The following is an 18,488-nucleotide window of genomic DNA, read 5'->3' on the forward strand; positions in this document are numbered from 1 at the left end:
GTGCAACCATCTATATATGGAATTTTACCCAAAACACACACACACACACACACACACACACACACACACACACACACACACACACATATCTATACATATATGCATCTACCTATCTGCTGTTTTAGGAGTTTTCTAACTTCATGCACAATGCTTACTTATATCCTTCTGTTTTGTTTTCTTTCATGTGCCTTAATGAAACCTTGCGTGCTGAATATTGCATGCTTCGGGAAGAAACTTGACCCTGTGTTTTTAAAATGCCAATGGCAGTCCGTCCTTGAATCCTTTGAGGGTAAATTATCAAAACTAAAATTGGAGACTGAGAGGGTGTAACATGAAGTAGAAAATGTGCAGGGGGATCATGATTTATGTATGACAGCAGCAGGCTGGTGAGAGACTCATGTGAATCCCTTGAGTATTCTCCTATCCACGATTCTCATGCTGAGATGCATGAAGAGGCAATGTGTCTGCTTGCTGGGGGCGGGGTGAGGACAGGGGTGTAAGTTAAATAATGAGAGTGAAAGCTTATCCTTGGTTCATTGATCGGTATTTCTTGCTGCTGAGCCCTACAGTACCATCCTTATTCACAAGAGATAACTTTCAGACATCCAGAGAAATAAATAAACCCTTTGCATCCCAAGCCAGCTGTCTTTTTTTGTTGAGTAAATTGCTACTTTGCACAGGCAATGCGGCTGGAATCCATCTCAATGACTTTTAACACTGCTGTCCGTGGGCCATTCCCCAGAAATTTCACTGACTTCAGTGGGGTGAGTTTAACGTAAGATGGATTTAGTAAGTAGTTTGAAGAGCGCAGATACCAATGAGAACACAAATGCACAGCGGCTGACATCCTGTGCACAAGTACGTCAGCCTAGTAACTTTGCATTTGCACAAATTGTGTTATACAAGAGCAAGCCCATTGGATGTAATGGGCATACTCACATGTAACACAATTTGCACACATTTTATGTTTGTGCAACTTGTGCAAATGTGTTACTGGGCTGATATACTCTTGCACAGTATGTTAGCCAGTATGTTTAGGTATAGGTAAAGTTGACTAACAAGCAGAAGGTTGCCAGTTTGAATCCTTGCTGGTACTATATCGGGCAGCAGCGATATAGGAAGATGCTGAAAGGCATCATCTCATACTGCATGGGGGGAGGCAATGGTAAACTGCTCCTGTATTCTACCAAAAGAAAACCACAGGGCTCTGTAGGCACCAGGAGTCAAAATTGACTTGACAGCAAGGTAAAGGTGTGCCGTCAAGTGGGTGTCAACTCCTGGCAACCACAGAGCCATGTGGTTTTCTTTGGTAGAATACGTGTGTGTGTGTGTACCATTGCCATCTCCCATGCAATATGAGATGATGCAGGTATAATCCAGTAAAGCTTTAGTTGTTTTTAATATCCCCCTGCCTTATTTCTGTTGCCTCTCTCATTAATTTTTGACACTCATTGGTAGATGTTAACTTGATATTTGTCTTTGCTTTTTGGCATATAAGAAACTTGTCTTTCTTGAAAATGTCTGTAGCCTTTGATTCAACAGAATTCCCTTGTCTGTCTCTGTTTTCAGCTGCTTCTCCATTTAACTTCCTAGGGCTTCTCCACTAGGAAGTAAAACAACAAAAATAATAAGCATGATGATATACCTGTTGACTAAACAGGTTGTTAATGGTAACGCACCACTTTTCTGTCTTGCATCTCCAAGGGGGAAAAAAGCAGGAAGTAAGCTTAGCATATTACCCGTGTTTCCCCGAAAATAAGACAGTGTCTTATATTAATTTTAGCCCCCAAAAATGCACTAGGGCAATTAGCGGCACATCAGAAATGACTGCTAGGTCTTACTTTTGGGTTAGGTCTTACTTTTGGGGAAACAGGGTATATACATAGATAGCTGGAAAAGTATGATTCAATTGTATTTTCAGTTTTTCCTTTGTCCACATTTTTCAACGTTATTATAAGTGTCCTTAACACAATGGCAATTGTTCTTTTGGCTCCAAGGTTTCTTAAAAAGTATATATTTTTGCCACCAAAGTGAGCTTGTTTAAAAGTTACTACATTTGTGTGTTCACCAGCAAGGAGAATGGTGGCTACAGAATTATTGATACAGAATGAACATGTCTGCTCAAATCAGTTTTGTAGCCAACTAGGCTAGAAACACATATGTATTCACAATTTTCTGTGGGACCAGGACTATAAGGCAGATTTTCAGAATAGCTTTGATACATTGAAAGTCTATGCTCTCAGAATGGCATCAGGGGCTATGGCGGATTAACGTAGTCGCAAATGTAGCATTTGCTACGGGCCCCGCGTTTTTGAGGGCCCCACACGCCTGGCTTCCAGCTGCCCCCTCTGCTCTCTCTACTTGGTGCATGGGGAAGAGCATGCTGAGAAGTGGGCTCTGTTGACTCCTGCCTCTGCCACAGCTGCAGTTAGCGCCTGCTCTCACTTCACTTGCCTCCGATTAGCAGGCTTAGCTCAGCTGTAGTGCGTCCCTTCCCTGTCCTGACTGTAATGGCCCAACCCATTTGCAAAGCAAATGCCCTGTTCTGCATTTGAAGCACTGTATTTAATGTATTTCCCTTGGGCATGGCTGAAAGATTCCTGTAAACAGTAGACTTTCTTGGGGGGTGGCCGAGGCAGGGAGAAACTTCTGGCCTCCTGAGTCCTGTATGGTATGTGGCACTTCCAGGGTTCAGGTGCATTATAGGTTTCCAGCTGTACCATTTCTAAATGCTAGATTGTAGATTTAAATAATAGCAGGACTAACAGACTATATGGTTTGTGCCTTTTTCCAATCTTGCCCTTCACTTTTCCTTGGCATGTTTATTTTCATTCCTATATTAAAAAAAACTCTGGGAATTAAATTAAAGTTAAAACTTTACCTGTTTTATTTGGTCCATGTTAGATAAAATATCCCTTTTCTGCTAAATGTGCCTTTTAAGAGAAGGCCCAGCACAGCATCTGTCCAGTGGCTGTTGCTGGTGCCAACCACATTTTTCTTTTTAGAGAGTGAGCCCTTTGGAGACAGAGAATCATCTCTCCACTCTTTATTTTTCTATGTAAACCACTTTGAGAATTTTGATTGGAAAACAGTATGTAAATGTTGTAGTACGTAAATGAGTTTGTGGCTTGGTCTCCCATACTCCAAAATATAGCAAATGAAAAAATTGAATTACTTTACTATGCAAGTAAATAATTTATGTTTTAATATTTATGTGCATTTTTTTAAAAAAAATTAGGGCCACTTTATAACATATGCTACAGGCCCTGCACTAGCTTAATCCGGCCCTGATCAGGGGCTTGGCCAGCTAGGGATGTGCACGGAACTGGGCAGAGGAGGCTCGAAGGCGTGTGTGTGTGTGTGTGTATGCTGCTTTAAGGGTGGGGGAGGTTGCTCTTACCCCTCCTGCTGCTTTCCCCCCACCAGGGCTCTGTTTTTGGCAAAGTTAATGGGGTGGCAGCATGCCTCCCTGCCACCCTGTTGCCCCTGTTTACCGGAACTAACTGGAAGTACCTGATACGCCAGCGTGTGTGTGCCTCACACCTGATGCACGCATATGCTCGATGCGCACAGGTGAGTTTGATACTTCCAGTTAGTTCTGGTAAACAGGGGCAATGGGGCGGCAGGGAGGTACACTGCCCCCCCATACACTTTGCCAAAAATGGAGTGCTGATGGGGGAAAAGCAGCTGGAGGGGTAAGTGCACCCTCCCCTGCCCTTAAAGTAGCACCCCCCCACCTTTGAACCAGCAGAACCACCCACCATTCGAACCACTTCGGAGGTCCATAAAGGGCCTCCGAACAGGTTCCATGCACATCCCTATAGCCAGGTAGGTCACAGGCCCAAGGGACCACTCCCATTGGAAAACCCACCTGTCAGGAACTACCTTGTTCAGGCTGGAAATCTGAGAATCTGCATACCACTGCCCCATGTGGCAGTCAGCTGAATTACAGCACAGCTTTCCAATAGCAGAGTGATTGACGCCAGGCCCCATGGACTGCTGATCCCCCCTCTCTCCAGGAGCAGAAGGTACAGCGAGGTGTCATAGGCAAGAGTCCTAATTCAGTGGTCACGTGGGCAGAGTCTCAGGAGCAGAGTAAGATCATCCAGGTCAGGCAGTAGCAGGAATGCAGGAGTCCTGGGCTCCAGCTGGACTGAGAACCCACCAGGTTCAGACATATTTGAGAAGTTGTTGCCAGCAAGAGGACCAGGAAAGGAAGTGACCTAAATACTGGAAGGAAAGTTGTCAGAGATGGAGAGGCTCTTATCTCAGCAGGGAGTACATTCTAGAGTCTTGAGGCAGCAGCAACAGAGAAGGCCCATCCCTACATGGTAGGGATGTGCGGACTGGTCCAGCAGCCCGGCAGTCCAGAGGTTCGGGGGTTCGGGATCAAACCAACTCCTCCCCCTCGGTTCCATCCGGACCAGAACTGAACCTCCGGACACGTTCACAATTTTTTTAAAAAAGAATGTTAAAAAATAAATTTAAAGTACCTTTAGCCCCTTTGGAGGGCTTTCTGTATGCTATGAGTGTGTGTGTATGTGTGTGGTCTGCAAGGGTTCCCCTCCCACCGCTGGTCCCTGAAGGTCACAGCTGCAGCCTGGGAAATTGATCATTTTCGGCCCATTCGGGCCTCTGTAGTGCGTGGCGGCGGCCATTTTGGAGTCAGTGTCTGGAAACCACGGAGCCATGTGGGGTTTTTTTGTAGAATACAGGAGAAGTTTACCATTGCCTTCTCCCGTGCAATATGAGATGATGCCTTTCAGCACCTTCCTATATCGCTGCTGCCCGATATAGGAGTTTCCCATATTCTGGGAAACACAGCAGCGGGGATTTGAACCATTAGCCTCCTGCTCTCTAGGCAGGTTGCTTCCCTACTGTGCCAAATATAAGAGAACCATAGTGAAGTAAACGTTCTCTTAAGTATCCTGGGCCTAAGCTGGGAGGACACCGAGGTGGCTCCTTGGTGTCCTCTCCCTCAGAGGTAACTGGGGGGCGGGTCCTGGGAAGTCCTTGAAAGAGGTCTTCTTCTGGGGTTTGCTCTGTTGGGGGGGGGGGTTCTGGGGCCTCTGCAGGCCCCCAATCCTCACCTACTGAGTTCCCTACTGACAATTGGGCCCCCTTGTCGTCAGGCTCGGAAGACCACTCAAGGTGGTTTCTAACAAAACCCTGGGCCCAAGCCATTCAGGGCTTTATAGGACTGTACACCAGCATTTTGTATTTTGCCCAGAAACCAATTGGCAACCAGTGCAGTTCTTTTAAAAAAGGAGGAATGTGGTCTCTACGGGTGGCCCCTAGAGACCAACCCTGGCTGCCAAATTCTGCACCAGTTGTAGTTTCTCAACTATGTACACTTAGAGCACATTGCAGTAGTCAAGCCTGGATGTTACCGGCCTTGGTCAGCCTGATGGACTAGGAAATGACAGAGGAATTAGGAAATGACAGAGGAAGTGTGACTCTGATGGTCCTTTTGGATCCTTCTGGAACATCTGAGCATATCGGGGGTGGGAGGCACTGCTTTGCAGTGGTTATGCTCCTACCTTTTGGGCAGATTCCAGATGGTGTCATTTCAAGACTGTTGATCTTTGAGATGTGAGCTTCTGTATGGTGTCCCTCCGGGCTCCATATTGTCTCCAATGCTTTGTAACACTTACATGAAACCACTGGGAGAGATCATCCAGAGATTTGGTTCAGGGTGTTATCAGTATGCTGATGACACTCAAATCTATTTCTCGATGTCAACATCATCAGGAGAAGGCATATCCTCCCTAAATATGCCTGGAGTCGGTGATGGGCTGGATGAGGGATAATAAATAGAGACTGAATCCAGATAAGATGGATGTACTTATTGTGTGGGGTCAGAACTCGAGAGATGACTTTGATCTGCCAGTTCTGGATGGGATCACACTTCCCAGAAAGAACAGGTATGCAGTCTGGGAGTGCTTCTGGATCCACAGCTATCCCTGATGTCTCAGGTTGAGGCAGTGGCCAGAGATGCTTTCTGTCAGCTTTGGCTGATACGCCATCTGCATCTGTTTCTTGAGATGAACGACTTCAGAACAGTGGTACATATGCTGGTAACCTTGACTACTATGCAGACTTGACTACTGCAATGCACTCTATATGGGGCTGCCTTTGTGCATAGTCCGGAAACTGCAGTTGGTACAGAATGTGGAAGTCAGGTTGGTCTGCGATTCATCTCGAAGAGACCATATCACTCTTATACTAAAAGATATCGTATATAGTATAGTATAGTATAGTATAGTATAGTATAGTATAGTATAGTATAGTATAGTATAGCATAGCTGCTGATAAGTTCTGGGCAAAATATAAAGTGCTAGTTATTACCTATAAAGCCCTGAAGCGATTCAAGTAGAGTCTTTCTCCACCTTCACTCTAACTGCCTGCCTTACTGCTTCAGCCCCCATAGTTCTTCTATATACTAAGGGGTTAGTTTAATTTAGTTTAGGGCCAGGAGGTGCGCTTAGGAGCAATCATGCCTAGCGCCCTAGTTAATTTATTATTCCATGTCTGAACCAGGGCGTTGACAGGCTCGCTGGCAGAACCAATAGGATGTATATTCCTTAAAATCTACCTGTGCTGACCTCTCTCCTTGTGTTTTATGCAATCAATAAACAAATGTGGGGGGGGGGTGTTGGGGGGGGTTATAAGATAATTTGGAGCATTCTCAGTGGCCAAGACAACTGAAGTAGTGATGAATGATAAAATATTTAAAATGTTGTGAGTTTCTTAAATGTTTTCTTGGCATCCTGCTGAAGGCACAAGGTGAGGAGACCATAGCTCATAGGAACATAGAACATAGGAAGCTGCCATATACTGAGTCAGATCAAAGGCCCCTCTTGCTCAGTATTGTCTACACAGACTGGCAACGGCTCACTGTAATCTGGTATAGGACCATACCAGATTGGCAGCGGCTCACCGTAATCTGGTATGGGATCCTAGCTCAGCTACTTTCACTTGCTTTGCATATGAAAAATCCCAGCTTCAATCTTTGGCATCTCTAGGTAGGGTCTGGAAAGATCCCTTTCCAAAACCCCGGAGAGCCATTAAACTATTAAACTTGATGCACCAATGCTCTGACCCAGTATAAGGGAGCTTCCTATGTACAATGTGCCTTAATAATGGGGTAGAGAAAGTGACTTTATCCATCACACTGAACCTGCCCCCCGCCCCTTTTCTGGCTACACCTGCATGTTGATGCCATAGTTGCAGGATTAGAAAAAAGGTGATGAAATATGGCGCTCAACTTCATTTTTCTCTATCTGCAGAGGCTGGAAGGTGATGAAGGAAGATCTGTACAAGCTGCATGAATAGTGGCTGCTAGGACAATTATAATGTGTAGATTCTAAAAATGCAATTGGACAGAGGATCGAGCAATAGTAAGCAAATGGATCTGTAGCCTAGAAGACAGAATGGTCCATGCACGAGAGACAGCTTTTTTTACTTTGTTAGTTTTGCTGGGACTTTTACACACAGCAAGCTTTACAGCGAATTTTCTGGGAGGCTTTACTGCAAACCTGAAGTCCCCCCCCCCCAAACAAATGCAAATAGTGGATTTTTAAAACCCCCAGATATAAAGTGGACTGCACTCTAACGTGCAGTGAAAAACACGAATTGTGTGTGAACTCACACAATTCACAGGGACTTCAGGTATATCTGACTGATATGTGAACGCACCCCCTCCATTCCGGAGGAGATGCAAGTTAAAGGGCTTTAAAAGCCCCCGTGTGAAAAATGTCCTGTAAAAATAATAGGCAATTTGGGTATTTTAGTATAAAGTACTTAAGTCCTACTGATTTAATCTGAAGAGAGCTAAGAATTAATGCTTATTATCAGTGGAACTTGTACCCAGATCCTGTGCATGTCTACTCAGAATCTCTGCTAACTGGGCAAAGAGGTACCTTTGAAAGTGCTGGCACACACACACACACACACACACACACACACTTAGCAGAGGAGATTTAGCAGCAGGAGGAGAGCAAGGGTCTCTGTGATCAAGCCAGCATAATCTCTCTTCTGGTGGTGGTTACTGGTGTCTCCCTTGTGTTTCTTTTGTGCGACTCTGTGAGACAAGGATTAATTTTCTCATTCCTTCCAAGACCTGTTTTGTATACATATACGAAAAGCAGTGTATACATATGCTAAATAATAACAATTATGAAGTCCCATTGAGCTCAATGGGATATACACCTAAGTAAGTTTTATTTTGTTTGTTTGTTTTAATGTGTGTGTAACTGTACGTTTTATTGTTTTATTTTGTGAGCCACTCAGAGAACTATTGTTATGGGGCAGCCAACAAAAAAGTCATTGATGAAGATGATGATGATGATGGTGATGATGAAGTGCACATAGAATTGTTGCCTCAAAGCAGGACTGCACAACTGGTCCTCTAGCAGTTGTTGGACTACAGTCCCCATCATCTCTGACTACTGGCCACTGTGGCTGGGCATGATGGGAGCTGCAGTCCAAGAACCGCCGAATGGACAAAGTTGTGCAGCTCTACCTTAAAGTGTTCAAGACCAGTGGATTGTGTCCAGGGTGATTTCCCTCTTTCTTGAATTAATTTTGGCTCAAGCTTTATCGATTAGAAGCCAATAAGCATCTGGGTGGGCCAACGCAGCTGGTCCCTTTATAGTGAAGGCCTGCAGTTGACTTGCATTAAACCCCTCATGCAGCCTACCCACTAAGCCAGGATTGGAAACGATGAGCAGAATAAGCCAGCTTGTACGCATTACAGCCTGCTGCTTTGCCACAACTGCAGTAATATTCCTCCCTCCTCTCTAGCTTGCAGAGTCACAGCGATCAACTGCAGCACAATGTGTGCCAAAACCGTGTGGTTAAAGAGCAAGTGCATTTCCCAGTCAGCTGGCTCAGTGGGGGGAATGTCAATGAGTCTGTTGCATTTTTATCATTGCAATGGCCAGGATGAGTCAGATGAAAAAGGAACTGTTGGTCACCTCACTGCGACAGAAAGAAAGTCTTCCTGATCTTTTTATAGCAGAATCATAATACCCCTCTGGCAGAACATCAATCCCCCCCCCACCCCCGCAGCCTGCATATTGGCATTATTTTTCTAACCGGGATCACTTCAGATTGCATGCTAGGATGAATGTCTGGATGCTCCCCCGTACAAATGCACTTGCTACACATACAAAGCTAGCATGTTAGTGGGAAGGCTCTGAAGGGAAGCTTCTCCCTGATGTGCTTTCTCCATTTTGGAAGTAGATTTATTTTATGGGTGAACAGTCAAACATTTGATTTCCTGAATCGCCACCACCATATGAAGTGGAATAGTCCAACAATATACAGCACCTGAGCCTGTGGAATGTAGCTCAACTCTCACTGGTGAAATAAGGACTAGTCCAAGAGTTCTCAAACTTGGGTTCCCAGATGATTACAATGCCCAGCATCTTCAGCCACAAGGCCACTGTGGCTGGGAATGATGGGAGTTGTACACAGGAACATAGGAAGCTGCCATATACTGAGTCAGACCATTGGTCCATCTAGCTCAGTATTGTCTACACTGACTGGCAGTGGCTTCTTCTTCCAGGCAGGAGTCTTTCCCTGTCCTACTTGAATCAGGGACCTTTTGCATGCAAAGGTCTTCCACTGGTCTACCACTGGTCTCTGCAAAGGTCTACCACTAGGCATATGCAAAGGTCTACCCCTGGGCTCTGGCCCCACCCCCAACCCCCAGATGTAGTCCAACAACCTGGGGACTCAGGTAGTGTTCCCTGTAACATGGATTCTCAGATGTTGTTGACTACAACTCCCAGCATCCCCAGCTACAAAGGGCCTTTGGCTAGGGAATATGGGAGTCAGAATCAACATCTGGGAATTCCCATTACTGGGAATACTGCACAGTGTTGAAAACCCGTGGATTGGCTAATTAATTAATTTAAAAAATTATATCCCACCTTTGGGATCTAGCCCCCACCCCTCCCGACCCCAAGTGGCTAATAACCAGAATTTAAAACAAAACACTAAAGAAAAGTTAAATAAAAATGGAACAGTGCACAAAGTCAACTCAAATGGAAGGAAAGACAGTTTCAATTGTTCTTTATGCCAAAGGCATGTTGGAGCAAAACAGTCTTTACCAGATGCCGAAACGTGAGCAGAAGGGGATCCAAATGAGCCTCCCAGGGAATAGAGTTCCGGAGCCTGTGTCCCATGACCAAAGCTCTGTTCTAACATACTCCCTAGCCCTGTTCACATGGCATGTTCAGCACTCAGCACTCATACAGTCTGTACAATGTACACAGGCACAGACCTTGATGCAAGTGCAGTAATTCCCATGATATGTTGCATGGAGGCATAGCAGTACACTTCCAATCTGTATCCTGCATTCCAGGGAGCCTGTACCCAGGTTCTTTTAAAATAAACATTCATACAAAAACAAGTACGGGTGTACATTCAGACATCTGAATGCAGGAACAACGTAATCTCTGAACAGGGGAGCTTGAATTGATGAATTGAGGATGAATTGTTCGTTGAATGTGGGGAAAGGAAGCAGGATCACATCTGCATCAATCCTGATGCCAAGGTGCTCACTGGACATACCCCACCAGAGTTCCCACTAGTGTGGTGTATGTAGGTGTGATCTCTTTTTCAAGAACAACAATTGTGCAGTTGTGGAGATGTGGCCAGTGGCATCAGGGTGGGGTAAGTTTGCACAGTAAGTTTGCTTCCTGTCTCCATGTTCAGTACATGTGGAGACCTTTATGTGAGAAGAGAGATAGAGGAGGCATACCTTGCCTTCTCACATACCGACCAGTCACATTTCTGTTGTATAGTACTGGTTTGATATGTTTCTGTTTTATAGCTGCTCCCCTCATAAATACAAAGTAATCTTTCTGACTCTCTCCCCCAGCCCCACTCTCTACAGGATCCCCACTGGGACAAACTTCTAATCAACAAAACATAAAGGACTACTAGATAGAATAGAACAATTTCTATCTGTACAGTTGAATCTCAGTTGGGTATTTGGATATCTGGACATGGAGAATATGTGGTGTCAGCAGGCTTTGGATCAAAGGAACAGTGTTTTGGGTAGGATAAGCTTGATATCAAAGGACTGACACAACCAGATCCAAGTTTTCAGGCAGCCCCTTTGCTTTGATCGTGAGTGAAAATGCAACTCATGCTCCCAAGTGTCCCTTTTTAGTGGACTTGACACAACAAAGAATCGGAGGTACCTGACAATTTCTTGTAATGCGGCGAAGGACAGGTGTTCATTCCTGGGAAAGCTTTGAAGCTAAAAATAAAAGAAAATTAAAATTAAAGGATATTTCCAGGTACATGGTAATCATCTTAATACTTGCGTTTCAGGAGGGGAGGTGAATGCGCGAGTGTGTGAATTGCTGACAACACTTTTGACTGAAGTGGAATGCAGACAATGGAGGACAGCAAAGCCCTGTAAGTCATTTGAGATCAATCGGCACGGAATGCCTGCGTCTCAGCCATGTCATTATCAGATTAATAGTAGAGTTCCAATTCAAGCTGGAATTATTTGGATAACAAAATCAAAAGGGACGTTTTCACAAACAATTTGCCTTGAAGCGAAATAAAAAGTGCTGGAGATAGAATCCTCTCTCTTTCTCTCTCTTTCTCCTCCATCACACCCCTTCAGATTCCTGCCAGACTAGGTTGCTTCACAGATAAGCCATGGGGCTCTTGCTCCTGAAATCCTTGTTTATTCTGCCTTGCACTTTAATGTAAGATGAGACATCTGATCTTGTCTAAACTCCCACTGGACACTCGTTTACTTTGTAAGCAGACTACCCAGAGGGGCTTTGGTGGCTTTTGCGGCATCCATTTGATTATTCAGAGGGGGCTCTTTTTATTAGCACATGTATCTCAAGCGGATGGGGCCATAACTCAGTGGTAGGGGCATACACAATGTCCCAGGTTCAATTTCTGGCATCTCCAGGTAAGGCTAAAAAAGTTTTCTTCCTGCTGGAAGCCTTGGAGAAGCTGCTGCCAGTCAGTGTAGACCAGGCCTGCTCAACTTTGCCCCCTCCCAGCTGTTTTTGGACTACAACTCCCACAATCCACAGCCATAGTGGCCAATAGCCAGGAATTATGGGAGTTGTAGGCCAACATCTGCAGGAGAGCCAAAGCTGAGCAGCCCTGGTGTAGACAATATTGAGCTAGAAGGATCAATGGTTGGGACTTGGGTTCAATTTAAGGCAGCTTTCTATGTACTTATAACTACTTGCTGCCACCTGAGATTGTCTAGAGCAGGGATTCTCAGCGTTGGGTCCCCAGATGTTATTGGACTTCAACTCCCATAATCCCCAGACAAAGGCCACTGGGGCTGGGGATTATGGGAGCTGAAGTCCAATCACATCTTCAACATTTGGAGTTGAAGTCCAAATAACATCTGAAGTCCAATAACATCTCAACAATGTTGAGAATCCCTGATCTAGAGAAGCCCTTCCTTGGGCCCCCCTGCCATCTGAGGTTGGGCAGGTGGTGACAGAGGAACTGCCCTTCACAGTGATCCTACTTTGAGTTGCCAACTCTGACAGAAGCTTTTCCCTCAACTATTTCCCAGTGTTTGTTTGTTTGGTTGTTTTTGCAATATCAAGCCATTACAACCAACAGGGTTGCTTTCAATCATCACCTGAAGATAGATGCTGATTCCTAGAGACTTTCGGCCAATCCTCAAGGGTTGGCAACCCCAGGTGCCCAAACTCTGGATTGTCCTCAAGTTCATGCACCTGGTGCCTCCTTTCATTTGTTTTAGGTGCCAGCTGAAAAAAAAGCTCCTTCCAGGTCTTTTAATAACTGGTTTTTATCGGCTGTCTGCTTTTAGTATTTTTATTGCTGCTTATCCCATGGCTTTTAAGGCATGTGTATTGTTGCAACTTTTTAATATAGTTTGTCTTTGCTTTGCAATTTTATGACATTTAAACTTGAGGCTTTGTGGGGTTTTTTTGCTTTAATGTATGCCTTCTTGAAAATCATTATTAAATGGTGAGATAAAAATGTATAAATAATATTAAAGTAGGATTGGCCAACTTTGTTCTTGGTGGAAAGGGGGAACTTTATGACCCAGACAGCAGTCTAGGGGCTGAAAGTGTCCTCTGCAGCATCGGTTCACAGTTATGGAGTACCTGTGCTTGTAATTCCATATGGCGAAAATGTTACATTGGAACTGATTCTAAGTAGGTATGTGAACAGAACTGCTAAGGGTGGTTCAATTTGAGTTCAGACCAAACTAGAACCAAACTGCCCAGTCCGTGAGGTGGTTTGTTTGAACCGGTGGTGGTCCAGTCTGAGCAGTCAAACCAGGTTGAACTGGGTTGAACTGGTTTGACCCGGTGTGGATGCTTGTAAAAGGGAATCTGGTAAGCATTCTCCTTTATAAGCATGGGGGGGGTGGTTATTGGAAAAGGGCAGACGGGAGGTTATCTTACATGGCACTATGTTGGTCTGGCAGTGGCTCCTTTGGGCCCCACCAGCTCTTGCCCCACATCAGCCCCTGCTGGCCTGGGCTGATGAGGGGAGCACCAGCGGGGCCTAGGGGAACCACCGCCAGCCCACCGCCACTGAGGAGCCATGTAACATAACCCCCCCACCGCCCTCCACCCACCCTTTTCCACACACACCCACCCAATAACAGTCTGGGTATCAGCTATTATCTACAGACATCTCAAAGAGGGCTGTAACATTAACATATGGAATATCTTTATTTCTTAAAACTTGAAAACCTGTTTTTAATTCCTCATGAATGAAATTAGGGGACTACTTTTTACTGTACCTTGATAAAAAATGTGGTGGGGTCCCCAGGCTCCAGATAAAAGGGCCCTTGAAATTGGATCCATTCAATCAGCCATCTCTCTCTCAGGGGACTTGAGAACATTCCCATTGCTGATGTGGCTTATGGGACAAATAGGTCCCTTCTGCTTCACTACACTTCATCACTTTTCCTTTCAGTTCATGATTACAGATGCCTGGAAGTGGTTTTGCATTCGTCTCGCATGCAAGCGTAATAAAAAAAATCAGCACTGCAAATATTTGATTCCTCATAATGACCTGAAAACTTCAGGCTGGAAATTCCAGGAAGAAAACTTCATTGGTGGCCACCAAAGGACATGGGTTTTTTGGAGCATGACTGAAAATGGTTTGAGAGTTTCTTCCTCCTGCTTACCTGGAAAAAATGGTTTCCCACAAGAATAGTTCCTTTCCCCGCTTTTTTGTTTAAGCTCTAAAGCACTATGTACATTTGTTTATTTAAAAGAGCTGTAGGCTGTCTTTCTGCCAAATGACATTCAAGGCGGCTTAACAACATTCTATAAAACAAACACCATAAAAACAAATAGAATAAAAACATGCCATAATACAAAACCAGTGGATGTTTATAAATTAACTTATCTTCCAAACCAGTTGGCAGATGAGCAAAAGCAAACAACAGAATGAATTAAATTGCACCACCAGATTCAGCTTACAAAAGCCAACTTTTGGAACAGTTGGGACAACTGTTGGAAAGCCAACAGGACCAAAGTGGCATATAAAGGCATCAAGTGGTTCTCACTTTGGCCTTCCATAAGTGGGGTACAGCCACAGAAAAGCCCCTCTTTTTGGTCATCACAGGGGAGGTGAGCAGGTCTTGCAGCTGTGAGCAGGGATTGTCCCCATTGCTAAAGAGGAGGGTTGTTCTCACGACCACAGATTCCTGAGTAGGAGGGGGTTAACCCAGGAATCTTTGGTTGTCTGGGGCAGCAGGAGTCCTCCTGACCCAGCAGTTCTGAACCTGGGAGACCAGATCATCTACACAGGTTTAAAGTGTGGAAGGACAAGAAAATACTTGTCCTACTTTTGGTTTTGGTCATTTGTGCAGCCGGTATGATTTAAATTGTTCCAGGGCGGCTGATGGCTATGCTCATCATAGAGTTTTGTGGAAAGCAGGACCAGGGAGAGGAGAGCGGTTGGTGTACTGAGGGCTGCCTCTCCACTGCTCCTGCAAGGAATTGTGGGATATGTGGAAGCCCCAGCTCCCTATTTCAACAATGGAGAATGCCACTGTGATGTTTGTGTGGGTGCATGAGCTGCAGAGCCCAATGGAGGCTCTGTTCATCTGTGGGGCACAAAGTAGGAGCATGCCTTCCCACCAGCCCACCTCTATATGGTCGTGTGAAAGAGCCCAGGGTCTGCCCTGGTTTGCATTTAGACGGGTGGCTAGCTACATGTGAGTGCTGTCTGTTGTGAGAGATTCTCCTCAGAGGGAATGGGGCTGTAGCTCAGTGGAAGAGCATCTGCTTTGAATGCAGAAGATCCCAGGTTCAACCCCCAGCATCTCCAGGATGGGAAAAACTCCTGCCTAAAACCTTGGAAAGCTGCTGCTAGTCAGTGTAGACAATGCTGAGCCAGATGGACCAATGATCTAACTCAGAAAAAGGCAAATAATGCCTAGACATGGGGACATGGAAGAGGCCTCCCTTGATCATCTCAGCTACCAGGCACATTCATAGGGGAGTAGGTGGTCCTTCAGGTTTGCTGGTCCCAAACTGTTTAGGGCTTCCAAAGGAAGAAGCTTTAGGATCATAAGAACATAGGAACCTGCCTTATACAGAGTCAGACCATTGGTCCATCTAGCTCTGTATTTTCTACACAGACTGACAGCAGCTTCTCCAAAGTTGCAGGCAGGATCTCTCTCAGTCCTGTCTTGGAGATGCCAGAGAGGGAACTTGGAACCTTCTGCATGTAAGCATGCAGATGCTGTTCCCAGAACGGTCCAGTCCCCTAAGAAGAATATATTAGTGTTCACACATGTTGTCTCCCATTCAAATCCAAATTAGGGTGGACCCTGCTTAGCAAAGGGGACAATACATACTTGCTACCAGAAGACCAGCTCCCCTCCAGCTTTAAACTTTTAGAAGACAGTGTAGATCCAATTAGAGCTTCAGAGGGTATTATCTGTAGGGAGCACTTTTTGGTGCTCTTCTACGACCTTTTTCAGTGGAAGAGTAAATATGTGATTACATTTCTTCCACTGAAATAAATGAGACTTTATTAATTGTTCAACTTTAATTGGACCCATTTTGTTAAGTGCTGACTTTTACTCTGACTTCTAAGACAGCCAAAAAAATTATCAGTGACAAGGAGATGGTTGTATTCTTTGCTAGCTGAGAATACAACAGAACTCAGATAGCAACCCCTGCTAGCTGAGCAAAAGGGCACCTTTTTAAAGTGGTGATTTTCTTTATTTAGCAGTGGGAGAGCAACTGGCCCTATCCATCCCCAGCACACAGCATCCCTCCAGTAGCTGTTGCTGGTGTGTATCTTATGTTTCTTTTTCAGATTGTGAACCCTTCGGGGACAGGGGGAACCATTTTATTCATTTATTTATATCTATGGAAACCGCTTTGGGAACTTTTGTTGAAAAGCAGTATATAAATATTTGTCATATTCATATTCGTGTAAAGCAGACATTTTACTCAAGGTTTCACACACAGTCCCCACATGATTATCTTGGTCCAGTGTATATGCAAAACCACTCCCCCCCCCCTGGAAAATTTGACTGTCACAGCTAAATGTTAGAAATGACAACCTCCCTTTTAACCTGAAATTACCAGGAATTATCTGTATGAAAGGGAAGTGTTGGCAGTTCTAAGGAGCTCCTAAAGCAATCATCGCTAATATGCAGCTGACTGGAGTGAAGACATACATTTTAAAGACAAAGATCATCCTCTTTAGAGCTTGCAAGGCTCTTCTTAGTATGCAGATAGTGTTACTAAAACTTCAAGCTGTGTATTATGGATCAGCCCTTTAAGCTTTTTAATTTCATTTCCCCAATATTTAGTAAGTGGAAGAGGAGAAGCTGAATGGCAGTTCACCAGCTGGACCAGCTCCTGTTTAGGCAAGGTTTCCAAACAACCAATATGAAGATGGAACTGATGGGAACAGGCCAGAGAGTGAAACATATGGAACTCCGGTTAAGGCATTAGTTTTGAAAGAAACCATTCTCCTAGTCCTTCCTCCCACCTTTGATGACTTTTGAAAAATAGAAACAACATTTACCTGCATGTGTGATCTTTCAAAGCCCGTGAAGAAGACAGTAGGGGTGTGCATATGGTTTTGAAGCGAACTGAACCTGGGCCAATAGTTCAGCTTCTAAAATGGAGAGGAGAGCTGATCTTGTGGTAGCAAGCATGACTTGTCCCCTTAGCTAAGCAGGGTCCACCCTGGTTGCATATGAAAGGGAGACTAGAAGTGTGAGCACTGGAAGATATTCCCCTCAGGGGATGGAGCCGCTCTGGGAAGAGCAGAAGGTTTCAAGTTCCCTCCCTGGCTTCTCCAAAATAGGGCTGAGAGAGATTCCTGCCTGCAACTTTGGAGAAGCCGCTGCCAGTCTGTGAAGACAATACTGAGCTAGATAGACCAATGGTCTGATTCAGTATATGGCAGCTTCCTATGTTCCTATTAATGGGTATGTTCTGTATACTATTCATTTTCATTATCTCTATATATAATTATCCTAAACGTACCCATTGCTAATCCCATGTGTAGAAGCTCTCACGAGAGCAGCTTCCTAGGGGATAGCGATGGGGATGGGGAGACAATGGCGGTGGCAGCTGGTTGGCCGGAGGAGGTGGTGGTGGGCCAGCCTGGCCAGCGGGAACAGGAAGTGGCAGCAGGGCCGCTCAGCCACTGGGAGGAGGAGGCGATGGTGGTGGGCCAGGCCGACCCGACCCGGCCGCCAGGAGGAGACAGGAGAAGCTGGCGGGCTGGCTTTCCGGCTGGCCCACAAGCAAGAAACTGCAGGGTGCGGGGGAGAGGAAGCAGGCCATTCCAGCTGTCGCACCAGAAAGTGCAGGGATAGAAGCGGGGGGGGGAAGCAACCGGTCATCCAGAAAGCTGGGCATGCTGGCGTGTGGGGAGGGGACAGTGGTGTTGGTGGGTGGGCCAGCCAGAGGCGCAAATGCTGTGTGCCCAGCCCAGCTAGTTATAATTATTACAAGTATTGGCCCACAATGAAATGTTGCAGCATGTCCTGGTGTAGGGGAAAAAATGGAGAGGAGACCTGGTCTTGTGGTACCAAGCATGACTTGTCCCCTTAGCTAAGCAGGGTCCACCTGGTTGCATATGATTGGGAGACTAAGTGTGAGCACTGTAAGATATTCCCCTCAGGGGATGGAGCCGCTCTGGAAAGAGCATCTAGTTTCCAAGTTTCCTCCCTGGCTTCTCCAAGATAGGGCTGAGAGAGATTCCTGCCTGCAACCTTGGAGAAGCCGCTGTCAGTCTGTGAAGACAATATTCAGCTAGATAGACCAATGGTCTGACTCAGTATATGGCAGTTTCCTATGTTCCTATGTACGGTGTGGCACTGTGTGTGCAGGCACATAAAATGATCACCAGATTAATAGATTCAGTGTGTAGTTATGGCTCCATCACCTAAGGGGAATATCTTGCTGAACTCATATGTAATATCTCCTCCAAATGCAAACCAAGCGGGGCCCTGC

The 18,488-nt window shown here is 45.3% G+C and overlaps 1 long non-coding RNA gene across 3 annotated transcripts in view; it reads left to right on the forward strand.

Moving 5' to 3' along the window:
• The window catches only part of LOC128352258 (uncharacterized), a 40,791-nt gene extending 23,980 nt beyond the window's left edge, over positions 1-16,811 (forward strand). For all 3 annotated transcript variants that reach the window (XR_008320291.1, XR_008320290.1, XR_008320289.1), the window contains 3 exons: positions 7,290-7,400; positions 11,350-11,436; positions 13,963-16,811. This is a non-coding gene — a long non-coding RNA (uncharacterized LOC128352258). The remainder of the gene's footprint in view (positions 1-7,289; positions 7,401-11,349; positions 11,437-13,962) is intronic.
• Positions 16,812-18,488: the final 1,677 nt, after the last annotated feature.

Source organism: Hemicordylus capensis, chromosome 3, assembly GCF_027244095.1.
Source record: "Hemicordylus capensis ecotype Gifberg chromosome 3, rHemCap1.1.pri, whole genome shotgun sequence".
Lineage (NCBI taxonomy): Eukaryota > Metazoa > Chordata > Lepidosauria > Squamata > Cordylidae > Hemicordylus > Hemicordylus capensis.